Source organism: Mandrillus leucophaeus, unplaced genomic scaffold (assembly GCF_000951045.1).
Source record: "Mandrillus leucophaeus isolate KB7577 unplaced genomic scaffold, Mleu.le_1.0 Scaffold206, whole genome shotgun sequence".
Classification (NCBI taxonomy): domain Eukaryota; kingdom Metazoa; phylum Chordata; class Mammalia; order Primates; family Cercopithecidae; genus Mandrillus; species Mandrillus leucophaeus.
The window spans coordinates 1,383,327-1,395,864 of NW_012102099.1; the positions used below are offsets into that span (position 1 = coordinate 1,383,327).

At 47.0% G+C, this 12,538-nt stretch overlaps 1 protein-coding gene across 1 annotated transcript in view; it reads right to left on the reverse strand.

Moving 5' to 3' along the window:
• Positions 1 to 12,532, reverse strand: part of XKR7 (XK, Kell blood group complex subunit-related family, member 7) — a 27,662-nt gene extending 15,130 nt beyond the window's left edge. Inside the window, exon 1 of the mRNA XM_011979788.1 lies at positions 12,446 to 12,532. The gene's annotated coding sequence lies outside the window, so the exon portion shown is untranslated. The remainder of the gene's footprint in view (positions 1 to 12,445) is intronic.
• Positions 12,533 to 12,538: the final 6 nt, after the last annotated feature.

Consider the following 12,538-nt stretch of genomic DNA (forward strand, 5'->3'; position numbering starts at 1 on the left):
TTTTTTTTTTTTTTTTTGAGACAGGGTCTCACTCTGTTGCCCAGGCTGGAGTGCAGTGATGAGAGCACAGCTCACTGTGGCCTCGACCTCCTGGGCTCAAGCAATCCTCCCACCTCAACCCCCTGAGTAGCTGGGACCATAGGCATATGCCACCATACCAGGATATTTTTTTTTAATTTTTAGTAGAGATGAGGTCTCTCTATGCTGCCTAGGCTGGTCTCGAACTCCTGAGCTCAGGCAATTCTCCTGCCTCAGCCTCCCAAAGTGCTGGGATTACAGGTGTAAACCACCATGCCCAGTCTGGTCTTTATCTTAAGAGTGATGGAGAGCCACAGGAAGGTTTTAAACAGAGAAGTGACAAGATTAGATACCACTTCCTCATGTTAGAGGAAGCATCCTGGCTGTGGGGAACAGATCGCAGGAGGACAAGGGTGAAAGACAGGAGACCAGTTGCCAGGTGAGAGGTAAGGATGGCCCGGACACAAGGCAATAGAGTCTAGAGCCATTAGAGAAATGACTTGCCCAAGGTCACATAGCCAGAAAGCATCAGAGTTGCATCCCAAACCAGGACTGGCCGACTCCCCCATTTCACCATGGGGCATGGATCAAGCTGAGCCAGGCCCTGGGAACCTAAATCTGGTCTATGGGTTCTCCAGGAAACACTTAGTTCCCAGCTATACAGCCTCCTCACCTGCAATGAAGCCCCAGAAGCTTTTGCCGGGGGGGTTAGGGGGATGGCCCTGAGGCCCCCACCCCATCTGCCTACCCTTTAATGTTGAGTGCGCCTGCAGGAATACAAAATAGGACCTTCCTGGGGTTGTCAGCCAAATGAGTCATAAATGTCAGTAAAGAATGTGATTTTACACGTTTGGCTCCCATTTCATGTGGTGCTGGGAGCTGGAGCTGGGCTGTTTCCCTCCTCCTTAGCAGCCCCCTACAGAGTCACAGCACCTCTTTTTTTTTTTTTCTTCTTCTGGGCTAAAGCCAAACATTTCCCAACCACTAATTTTAGGCCCTAACTGAGAAGCTGAGACCCTCTCCCATCCCACTCACCTTCATCAGCTTCCAGCCAGTGTCCCTCTTTTGCACAGCAGAGGAATGGGCAACCCCTCTCCAGCAAAGCATCTGGGGACTAGGTTATGGCCTCTCACATCCCTCACTGTATGAGTGCAGCCAGCTCTCCTCCCATCTCTGGACCTCAGTTTCCCCATCTGTGAAATGGGTGCAGAGCAGAGACTAAAACCCAGGACCCCATACTCTAGCCCAAGGTCCTTTGTTCCCCCTTTCTTTCTTTGCTTGACATCCTCATGTGGAGTTGGGATGTCATAAGCCAGTGGGGGAGGGGGTTAGATTCCAGCCTCCTGATGGCATCTGAAGGTATCATGGGACCAAGGCAGGGAGAAAACATCACTTCTATTTGTCCCTAGTCTCGGTGTGAGATTCTACGTGGTAGCCAGGGTATCAAATGCCAATGCTCAAAGGGGCTCAGCTGCTATCATTATGAAGGACTAGGGAACTATGTGGCCTGTCTACAGAGGCAGCCACCTGTCAGTTTCAGCCAACTGATGCCCTGGGAGAATATGAGCCCAGCATGACTGGAATTTCAATTTTTCAAGAATAGGCGGATATTAGGATATTTATGCAAAAAGAAAAACAAGGGAAACATCTCATTTTGGAAATGTTCACAACAAATTAAAGAAATACCATATGAATTTTTAAGAAATTAGGCTGGTGTAGTGGCTCATGCCTGTGATCTCAGCACTTTGGGAGGCTGAGGTGAGAGGATCTCTTGAGCCCAAGAGTTCGAGGCTTCAGTGAGCCATGACTGTGGTACTGCACTCTTGCCTGGGTGGCAGAGTGAAACCCTGTCTTAAAAAAGAAAAAAGAAAGAAAGAAGGAAGGAAAGAAAGAAAGAAAGAAGGAAAGAAAGAAAGAAGGAGGAAAGAAAGAGAAAAAGAGAAAGAAAGAAAGAGAAAAGAAAAAAAAGAAATTATAATTCCATTTTGTAGGTGTGTGATAGCAGTATTACATATTTTAACAATTTTTTTTTTTTTTTTTTTTAAGACAGTCTCACTCTCTCGCCCAGGCTGGAGTGCAGTGGTGTGAACTCAGCTCGCTGCAACCTCCGCCTCCCGGATTCAAGCAATTCTCCTGCCTCAGCCTCCTGAGTAGCTGGGACTACAGGCATGCACCATCATGACCAGCTAATTTTTGTATTTTTAATAGAGACGGGGTTTCACCATGTTGGCCAGGCTGGTCTTGAACTCCTGACCTCAAGTGATCTGTCCACCTTAGCCTCCCAAAGTGCTCGGATTACAGGCATGAGCCATCATGCCCAGTCATTTACTGATGTTTTTGAAGTCTATCTTTTTAGAGATGTTTGAGATTTGCTTGAAAATAACATGGAAGGGAAGGAAATGGGGTGGGACCTGCAACTATGCTCTCCAACACCTACATGTTCAACACTTGCCACGTATGATTATTTAGACTTTGATTAATTAAAAGTAAATAGAGTTTAAAATTTAGTTCCTCAGTCATACTGGCCACATGCCAATTGCTCTGTAGCCATGTGTGGCCAGTGGCTACTATATTGGATAGTGCAGATATAGGACATTTTCATGACTGCAGAAAGTTCTGTTGGATGGTGCTGCCCTAGATAAAACAAGGTTGGCCAGGAACCAATCATTGTTGAAGAGAGGTGATGGGGGATCATTATCCTATTCCCTCAACTTTTGCATGTGTTTAAATTTTTATGTAATGAAAGGTTTTAATAAAAAGTAGGAGAAGAACTGGCACAGTGGCTCACGCCTGCAATCCCAGCACTTTGGGAGGCCAACGCAGGAGGATCACTTGAGCCCAGGAGTTCAAGACTAGCCTGGACAATATAGTGAAATCCTGCCTCTACAAAAATTTTGTTTTAAAATTAGCTGGGCATGATGAGTGCACCTGTAGTCCTAGCTACTCAGGAGGTTGAGGCAGGAGAATCACTTGAGCCTAGGAGGCAGAGGCTACAGTGAGCTGAGATCGTGCCACTGCACTTCAGCCTGGGCAACATAGCATGACCATCTCAAAAAGAAAAAAAAAGTAGGAGAAAAAAATCCTTTGCAGACCAAACCAACACTCTTGAGGCTGGATTTGCCCATAGGCCACTGCTTTGCAACCTGTGGTCTGGTGGTTAAACATCATGGAAACGAGTATCATAAAGTCCCAAGGTTACAGCTACAGACACTTAGAACTAAGGGGCTTTAGAGATGATCTAGTTTACCCTCCAAACTGAAGCAGGAGTCCCTGCTACAGCATCCCTGCCAAAGTTAGCCACTTCCATCTGGACACCTCTGCTGATGTGGAGTTCACACCCTTGGGAACAGCCTGATTGACAGTGTGTTCTTGCTTCTATTCCAAAGACTGTATCTCCCTTTACTTTGAGTTCGCATCTGCCCTCACACTATCTCTGGAGCCATAGAACAACTCTCCTTCCTCGATAGGGTGTCAGTGGGTGAGAATTAGGACCCGTTATGCCCCTGTCCTAACCCCATCTTGTTACTAAGCAAGTAGGATGGGCTGTGACTTGGGCCAGTAATAGTAGCCATTGTAGTAGATGTTTTCCGGGCATATACTATGTGACAAGCCCTGTGCATTTACATTATCTCAAGATATCCTTATAAGAACCTTAAGATGTGGATGCTATCACTATCCCCATTTCACAGGTGAGATAGGAGCTGTGGCTGGTGGAGCAACTTCCCCAGGGTCACACAACTAGGATGTCATGGCACCTTGATCTGCACTGGTGCCCCAAGCTCTCAGCTACTCTGCTTTCTTGTCCAAGTCCCAGGAAAACTCACCAGAATTCTGAAGTTACTTTACAGATGGAGTAACTGAACCCTAGGTGGTGAAGTGACTTGTCCAAGATTCTGATCTCAAAGGTTCAATCCAGTTCACACCAACATTTATTGAGTACCTACTGCATAAAAGGAACTTGACTTCCTCCATCTCCTAAGTCAGCCACATCTGTATCATTCTGGGAACCCAACCCGGGGTTGTTCCTATTACCTCCTCTTTCCTTAGCCTTAGGCCATTGACAGTTTTAAAGGCTGCAGATGTAGGCCTAACAGACTTCAGTGCTGTGTCCACAACTGCAGAAAGCTCCCACATTCAGCACCTTGCACTTCATCCACAGACCCAATGCCCACTTCAACTGGCTTCATGTTGCAAGAACCCACCATGGACCTCACCAGAGCTGGCTGGGTGCAAGACCACCAACAGGAACAGAGGATCCACTCTGGGCTAGTCACCATGGGAGAGAGAGAGGAAAAGGGACAAGGCCTCAACTCCCCAGGGGTTTGTGATCCAGTGGGAAAGCCAGCCAGGTGGGCAGATGATCACAACAAAACGTGATCAGTGGTGTGGGGTAAAGAGGAATGAGTAATTGTGCCTGCAGAGGAAGTCTGAGAGGAAGAACCCAGAATGTTAACAGTGCGGACTTTACATTAAAATACAAATTTAAAAATACTTTTCTGGCCAGGTGCGGTGGCTCACGCCTGTAATCCCAGCACTTTGGGAGGCCAAGGCAGGTGGATCACCTGAGGTCAGGAGTTCAAGACCAGTCTGGCCAAGATGGTGAAACCTCGTTTCTACTAAAAATACAAAAATCAGCCGGGCATGGGGGTGGGCATCTGTAATCCCAGCTACTTGGGAGGCTGAGGCAGGAGAATCGTTTGAATCCGGGAGGCAGAGGTTGCAGTGAGCCGAGATCGAGCCACTGCACTCCAGCCTGGGTGACAGAGCGAGACTCCGTCTCAAAAAAATAAAAATAAAAATAAAAATACTTTTCTGATATTTTTTCTTCTGCTTCTCTAAACAATACGTGATTGACTGTTTGTAAGAATACACTTAACTAGCAGAAGACAGTATAGCTTGGTGGTTCCCCCTGTGGGTTTGGGAGCCTGACCTCATGGCTTCAAACCCTGGCTTTGCTCCTTATGAACTGGAAGGCCACTCTTCCCTGTGCCTCAATTTCCACATCTGTAAAATGGGGCCAATAATGCTAGCAAATACTGAGTACCACTATGTGCTGAGTACTGTGCAGAGCACATATATGTTAATTGAATCAGCCTTTACAATGGAGACCTGGGTAGGGATTGCTATGATGCCCATTTCGCAGATGAGAAAGCTGAGGTCCAGAAAGGTTAAGTGACTTGCTCAAAGCCACACAGCTCATATGTGGCAAAGCCAGGGTTTTGGGTCTACAGTTCTTCTTCTTCATCCTCGCACTCCCTACCTGGCAGGATTGTCAAGAGAAATGATAGAATCTAAGTCTTAATAAACAGTAAGTATAATAATTTTCAGTAACACCTGATTTTTAAAAAACAGGCAGATGCACACATGCATTTTTTTTAGCTAATTAAACACCAGAGGTAAAATCTTCAAGCAATGCAAGAAATATCTACTTAGTAAGTGGAAACCTGCCCTGACCCCAACCCTCCAGCCCCAAGAGATAATGAGCAGAGGGGAACTTCTTCATGCCTTGTCTATATTGCCTGAGGTTTCAACAAGAATGTATAGCTTTTTCATCAACAGACAAAACAGCCAAACATTTTCCACTTTAGAACAATGACTTTTGCCTGGTTGAGGGAGTGGGAGGTGGTTTCTGGGGGGCAGAGGATAGCATGTGTGGGATTTGTTCAGAGAAAGTTTCTTAGAAGAGGTGGCATTTGAGCTCAGCCTGGAAGGACGTGCAGAATTTCACTGGGAGGAGACTGGAAACGTGTTGGGTGTTGCTGGAGGAAGAACTGCAGGCAGTGGAGAGCAAGGGGGCGGGGAGCAGGTTGTTATGTGGGTAGAGCAGGGAGGAAAGACAAAAGGTCAGGGGGCAAAGGGCCTTAAAGCCAGGCTAAAGCACAGGGACTTGCTCTAGGGACAGAGGGGAGCCATCGCTCTGCCTGCAGGTGGAAGTGGGATTGGGGGTTGGGGTGATTACCAGAGGCTGATAGGATTTCCCAGGGGAGGAATTTGGATGCCCTAACAAAGGGTGGTGAACAGAGAGGCCAGAGAAGATCCCAACCGTCCTCCCTCCTCTCCCCAGGGACCTGCGCCCCAGCTGCTGGGTTCAAAGCCATTTCCTGGCAGCCCTCCGCCCTCCCACTCCCCAGAGCTTCTCCTGTGTGGTCTTTATAGATCAAACAGGGGATGCTGGGCCCAACTGCCGCAGCCACTGTGTCTGTTAGGAGCAGCTCTAATGGCCCATGACAGCTGGATGGGCAAGGGGAGGAGGCAGGGTGGGAGTGGAGAGCCTCCTGGAGAGGGATCTCCCAGGAGGTGGGTGGTGAGGCCCAAACTGGAACAACCCTACAAAGGCAGAGCAGGGAGGAACCTCATGGATGGTCACCGAGTTCAGCGGGTTGTAAACAAGCATCAGCTGTAGGACAGATTATTCAAAACAAAATATTAGACATGTAGCCAACATGTCATAAAAGAGACATTCAGAGATACTTGGGTTAAAATGATGGAGACAGGGCTGTAAAACACAGTTTGAAAACTATGGAATCTAACCCCTGACCTGTTTTACAAATAACAATGACTAATGATCATCGTTGAGCACTTCCTATGTTCCAGGCACTGTGCTGAACACTAAACATTATTTAATTTTCTACTACCTCAAGCCCCATGTGATAGGTGCTATTATTAGAGGGTCCATTTAGCAGATGAGAAAATCAAGGCACAGACAAGTCATGTCACTTGTCCTAAATCACAGAAAGTGGCAGATGCAGGATATGGCTGATTCCAGAGAGTGGATTCTGAACCATTAACTCTGGCCCCAATGGAGAGACTAAGGACCAAAGAAGGAGAGAGGTCACATTAGCTCAGCCTGAAGCAGACCCCCACCCCTGTTGCTACAGCTTGATCCAGTCTCCATTGTCTCTCTCTTGCATCTTTGTAGCAAACTCCTCATGCATCTCTAGGCTTACTCTGCCTCCTTCTAGTCTACTCACTCTCTTTTTTATGTTTTTTCTCTTGGGATGGAGTCTTGGTCTGTCACCCAGGCTGGAGTGCAGTGGCACGCTCTCAGCTCATTGCGACCTCCGCCTCCTGGGTTCAAGCGATTCTCCTGACTCAGCCTCCTGAGTAGCTAGGATTACAGGCGCACGCCACCACACTCAGCTAATTTTTGTATTTTTAGTAGGGATGGGGTTTCACCATGTTGGCCAGGATGGTCTCGATCTCTTGACCTCGTGATCCTCCTGCCTTGGCCTCCCAAAGTGCTGGGATTACAAGCGTGAGCCACTGTGCCCTGCCCTTCCAGTCTATTCTCCACCCAGCAGCCAGAGTGGACATTGTAAAACACAAGCCAAGATCATATTCCTTCTCTATCCTGGGCTCCCCATGTCATGAAGAGTAAAAGCCCTAGTCCTCGCCATGGCCTCTGAGGCCCTGCATGACCTCGCCCCTTCCAGTCTGTCCACCAGCATCTCCAAATATGCTCCCCTCACTCTATTTCTGCCCCACAGGCCTTCTCCTTGCCCTTCCCTTTTCCTTTGCCTGCAAAACCCTTACCAAGACCTCTACACAGCTTGTCCTCACCTCCTGCAGCCCTCTGCCCACATACCACCTCCTTGAAGAGGTCCACCCTGACCACCCTATCTCAAAGAGCCACACCTCTCCCCAGCACTCCAGTAGCTCCCTGCCGTTTCATTTTTTTCCCATAGCACTTATCACAATCTGACCCAGGTATTATATATCACATATAACAGATATCATAGTTTATTTTTTTATTGGTTCCTTCTTTAGGCTATAGAGCTCCAAGAGGGCAAGGACTTTGTCTTGTTCACCACTCTATTCCCAGCACTTAGAACAGTACCTGGTATATAGCAGGTGCTTCATAAATGTCCGCTGAATGAATAACTGCAGATTAAATGAATGACTGCCATGTCATTATGGCTTCAAGGGACTTCAGGACCCCCTTGCTGTCTGGCCACGTGCTCCATGAGCAAACCTTTGTTCCACAGGGAGCAAAGCCCAGGCTAATGCACTAATCGTTGCCAGCAGTTTCTGAGCATTTAACGATGGAACAAGCCCTTTGCTGAACCCTTACACATTACCTCATTAAACCTTGAAACAACCCAAGAAGCGGGTGGGTACAATTATGGTCCCTAGTTTACAACGGATGAGGGATTATTTGCCTTATCAAGGTCACATATAAGAAGTAGTAGAGTCTGGATTTAAACTGAGGTCATTTGAATCTAGAGTCCGTGCTCTTAACCATTATGCCAAGAATATAGTTTCCCAGAGGGGAAATCCAGGGCCTGATGTTCACTTCCAGTAGGTCACTAACTCATTCCAGAACTTCTCTGTCATGCAGGGCTTCTTAGGTGACATAGAGTGCAGTATCCAGGCCTAGGCATAGAGAGGGCATCAGAGGGAGGGCCCCCAAATCCCAACTGCCTAATTTTCTCCCCATTTTGGGGTTCCCAGATCCTGAGAGCCTGGCAGGAATTCCATGTCAGATCGTCTGCCACTAATTGGCTTAGCAAACCATGCTTATCTGGGCGAAGCTGGGGCCCAGTGAGTTCAAGATTAGGAAAAGCAGGATTCATGGCTTACTGCTCTGCTGCCTACAGGGCCAGGGGGACAGGGTTAGGACTTTAATTGGCTTGAGAACCCTGGGCGGTTTAACAGCTCAGGAATTTTAAAGGGAAGGGAGGGATGAAGATGCAGGTTGGTGTCCAGGACACAGCTAGCTTCGTGCCCCGCCGGAGGATCTGTTTGCTGTTCTCTCAGACGGTCAACCTCTCTGTGCAAAAAGACATTGTTCTGACATCTTCCAAAGTAGCCAGTGTGTGGTGTAAAAGATAGAGCTAGGTTTGGGACTGATCACCTTTCCTCACTTCCTCAGTGGGTGACTTTTGGACAAAGTTACTTGACTTCTCTCAGTCTCACTTCCTTATCTGATAAATTGGTATAACAATAGTCACCAGGGGGAGGGTTTCAGAGTAACATGAGATCACATGCCTGAAACACTCCCATGCGGCCTGTGGGGACACGGTAGGTGTGCAGTGTCTGTGTATGCTTTTTCCTCTTCTCTCTCTTCAGAGTCTCATTTTATGTTTAAATTAGTAATAAAATATTTTCTGTGAAAAGACCTTAGCAATTTGAAGAGCTAAACCAGAGGTTACAAAGAAGACAGGCTAATAAATATGTTTCCTTTGGTTGACACTATTTTTAAACATCTTAATTAGTAGTCAAATTTTGGAGAGTTCACGGAAAAATCTCAATTTCCCATTTCTCTTGAGAAATCAAGACTGGGTCCACGATTTCTCATGGCATGATCAGCTAGAGCTTCCCTTTGCCTCAGACACTACTTGCCCCTGAATGTCCTCTTGTCTGACACCCGTTGTATCTTATGGTCTGTTACCTGCCTGAGTCTTCAAAGCATTTGAATTTTTAATCCAGCATTTTACAAGTCTAAGAAGTTGAAAAATATCTTCATGATTATAATTATTTTATTCAGAATTGAGGAAATGGGATCAGGAGGTGAGTGGCTGCCTAGCCTCCTAGGTATGATTCTGGAGGACTCAATCACACATCTCCTTCCTCATTACCCCAGGCCCCACCACTCAGAACATCTGTGGGAACATCTCAAGTGGTAAGCAAATGTGCTGGGTCAACATTGCTTAATTTCTAGGAATGCCAGCCCCTGCAGCTTCTCTATACCTTCTCTGGATTTTCCCTCCATTTGTCCAGGCCCTTAGCCATTTTAGAATCCAAAGATTTTGGGGGAAAGGGCCCAGAGGCTTTTGCTTTGGCAATAAACCCAGAGTCAGAATTTCAGGAATGGGAAACTCTTAAGGTCATCATATCGAATCTCATTTCACACACAGGGTAACTGAAATTACCCAAAGATGGAAAGAGCCTTGCCCAAGGTCACCCAGGAAACTATAGTCACAAACTAGGATAAAGGTGTCAGCCTCCTGACCAGATCACTCCCCAATCCAGCCTTTTCCCCATAATACACACTGTTTCCATCCTCACCCACATAGTTCAACTCCCTGCCCCTCTTTTCACATTCTTATCTCAGTGCAACAGAAGCCCTGACTTTCTATCATACTGGAATCTTGGAAACTCAGATTCATACTTCTTTAAGATTGAGGGACACTTTAGTGGCATAATTACAAGGTGGATACATTGAACTCAGGCTTTAAAGGCAGAGAGCCTGGAGTATCAGCTCTTCAAGTTCCTAGCTGTGTGACCTTGGACAAGGATGCTCCCTCTCTGAGCCTCCATTCCCTCATCTGTCAAGTAGAAATTATAACGCTAACCACATGACAAGATGATTAGAAGGGGTACAGGAGATATAGCAGGTAAAAAGGCAGCCAGTAGGCTTGGCACAAAGTCAGTGTTTAATAAAATAATTGTTATAGAACTGTAAATTAGGGCTTTTAGGTCTAAGTGAAATAGTACAGATATGATCAAAGGGAAGGATGGACAAATTAGAGCACATAGACTCTTTCTAAATTGTTACAGGATTGATACTGCTAGATCCAATTTTTTCAAAGGGAAGCTATGACTCTGGGTTTTTAAAATACTATACAAGCCACACAAAACACTTCCACAAGCCACATTCAACCTAAGCGCTATTAGATTGTTATCCCTACAAACTTATCTCATCCCAGCTCCCTCATTTTGCAAATGGGAGATAGTAGAAATAGCTAGTCCTTTTAGCCATATCCAAGAAACCGTAGAGCTGAAGGGATCCTTAGCAATTCTAGCTACTCCCCTGAGACCCCACACCCATGGCCATTTTTGCCCCGTTTGAGGGAAACTCAGTTTACGCTTAACAAAGAAGAGAAGTATTAGTTTCTTGTAAGTGGATTCTGAATGGGGGGATAGCCAGTGAGTCAAAGGGCATCTGGCCCACTTAAGGCTGAAGGAAAAGGGGGATGAAGCTTGGCTACCAAGAATAGGAAGTTACCATTTCAGAATCTAAAAATATCTTTCACCATCTGTCCACTCGGGCACAGAATGATAAATGCAGATTAGTTCCTGGATGTACACATGAATATTTTTATGTGTCACGCTAATAATAATAACACCACCTTGTGTGGCTAGAGCTCCACCCCCCTTTTCCCCTAGGGTAAGCTAAGTGGAATATACACATCATCTTGGCAGGAATAGATAGGGAAACAAAGGCACAGAGATTCGACAACATAACAAGAGTGACACAGCAAGTGAGCAGCAGGGACAAACCCTAGGAGTCCTGTTTTCAACGCTCAGCCCCAAACTAAATCTTCTGAGTTAGGCAGAATGTGTTAACAAGTAGCAGAATAAATATAACAACAGCAGTAATCACTCTTTATATCTCTAGAGTGACTTTTTCCATGCTTTCCCCATGCTCTTAAAATGTTGTAGTCTACAGGGCCCACATGCAGACCTCTCACCTGACCATCCCAACAGGTAAGAATAATGCAATTATAAGACAATGAGATAAGAGGAGTAGGGATTCTCCCTCATTTCATAGGAGAGGAAACTGAGACTTGGAAGGAAGAGGGCAGCTTGCCTAAGATCATACAGTAAGCAAGTTCATTCTGTCAGAGCACGGAAGAGCCTAAGCTACTAAATAGAAATTCAGATTCAAGAGGAGCCCTAGGTTTATAATTACCCCTCTCTCCAGTTAACTTAGTGCAGCAGGCACCCTCAGTCCTGGCAGAGGAAGAAGACTGGAAGTGGGCAGCTTGAACAAAGCCTCAGTTTTGCATTACCAGTTTGGGATTAAAGGGCAGCCAGTGGCCATCTAATCTCAGATTCAAGATGCCAAATCCCCTTGGTCCTGTTGGAAGGGGAGGACACTTAGTTGGGGGAAAGGGGGTCATAGGAAGTAGAAGGAACCTGAGGTTTCCCCAGTTGGGTCCAGCATATCTTTCTCCAAAAAGCCCAAGAAGTTTAGGCGGGATATTCATTTAGCTGTCTCAAATACTTTGGCTCTCCTTGCAGATTGTGAATGAGCTGCAATTCTGAACTGAGCATCTTTGAGAGCAGGAAAGGACTTCTGAGATCTTTCCTGAGCCCAGGCTTGGCACTCAGGCAGAGAGGAGTGGGTTATGGCAGAATGGGGCCCTGTGGTCCTGTTTCAAGCTTCACATTTATCCTCATGAGCCCCGGATCCTCCCCACTCATGCACACCCCTGAGGATCTCTTTCTGTCCTTTCTTACCCCATCTCCTCCCCTCTCAAACGCCAGGTCAGACCAGATGGCACTGGGGTTGGTCAGGGCTTGGGGGCAGAGGTCAGGGAGCAGCCGACTGAGAAGAAATTGGAGCTGCAATGGGGTGGGGCGGGGCGGAGGTCAGGACAGGAGGGTAGCCCGGAAAGGTCAGATCAGGGCTGGGACGGCAGGTAGCCCTTCGCCACCCCCCGTCCTCAGGCTCAGCTCTCTCCACCTGCGCTTCTCCTACCTCCAGACCTGGCCCAGCTGCAGGAGGTGGACGAGGGTCTGCAGCAGCCAGATGCAGAGGCGGCAGCAGCGGCGGCGGTAGGCGCTGGCGGAG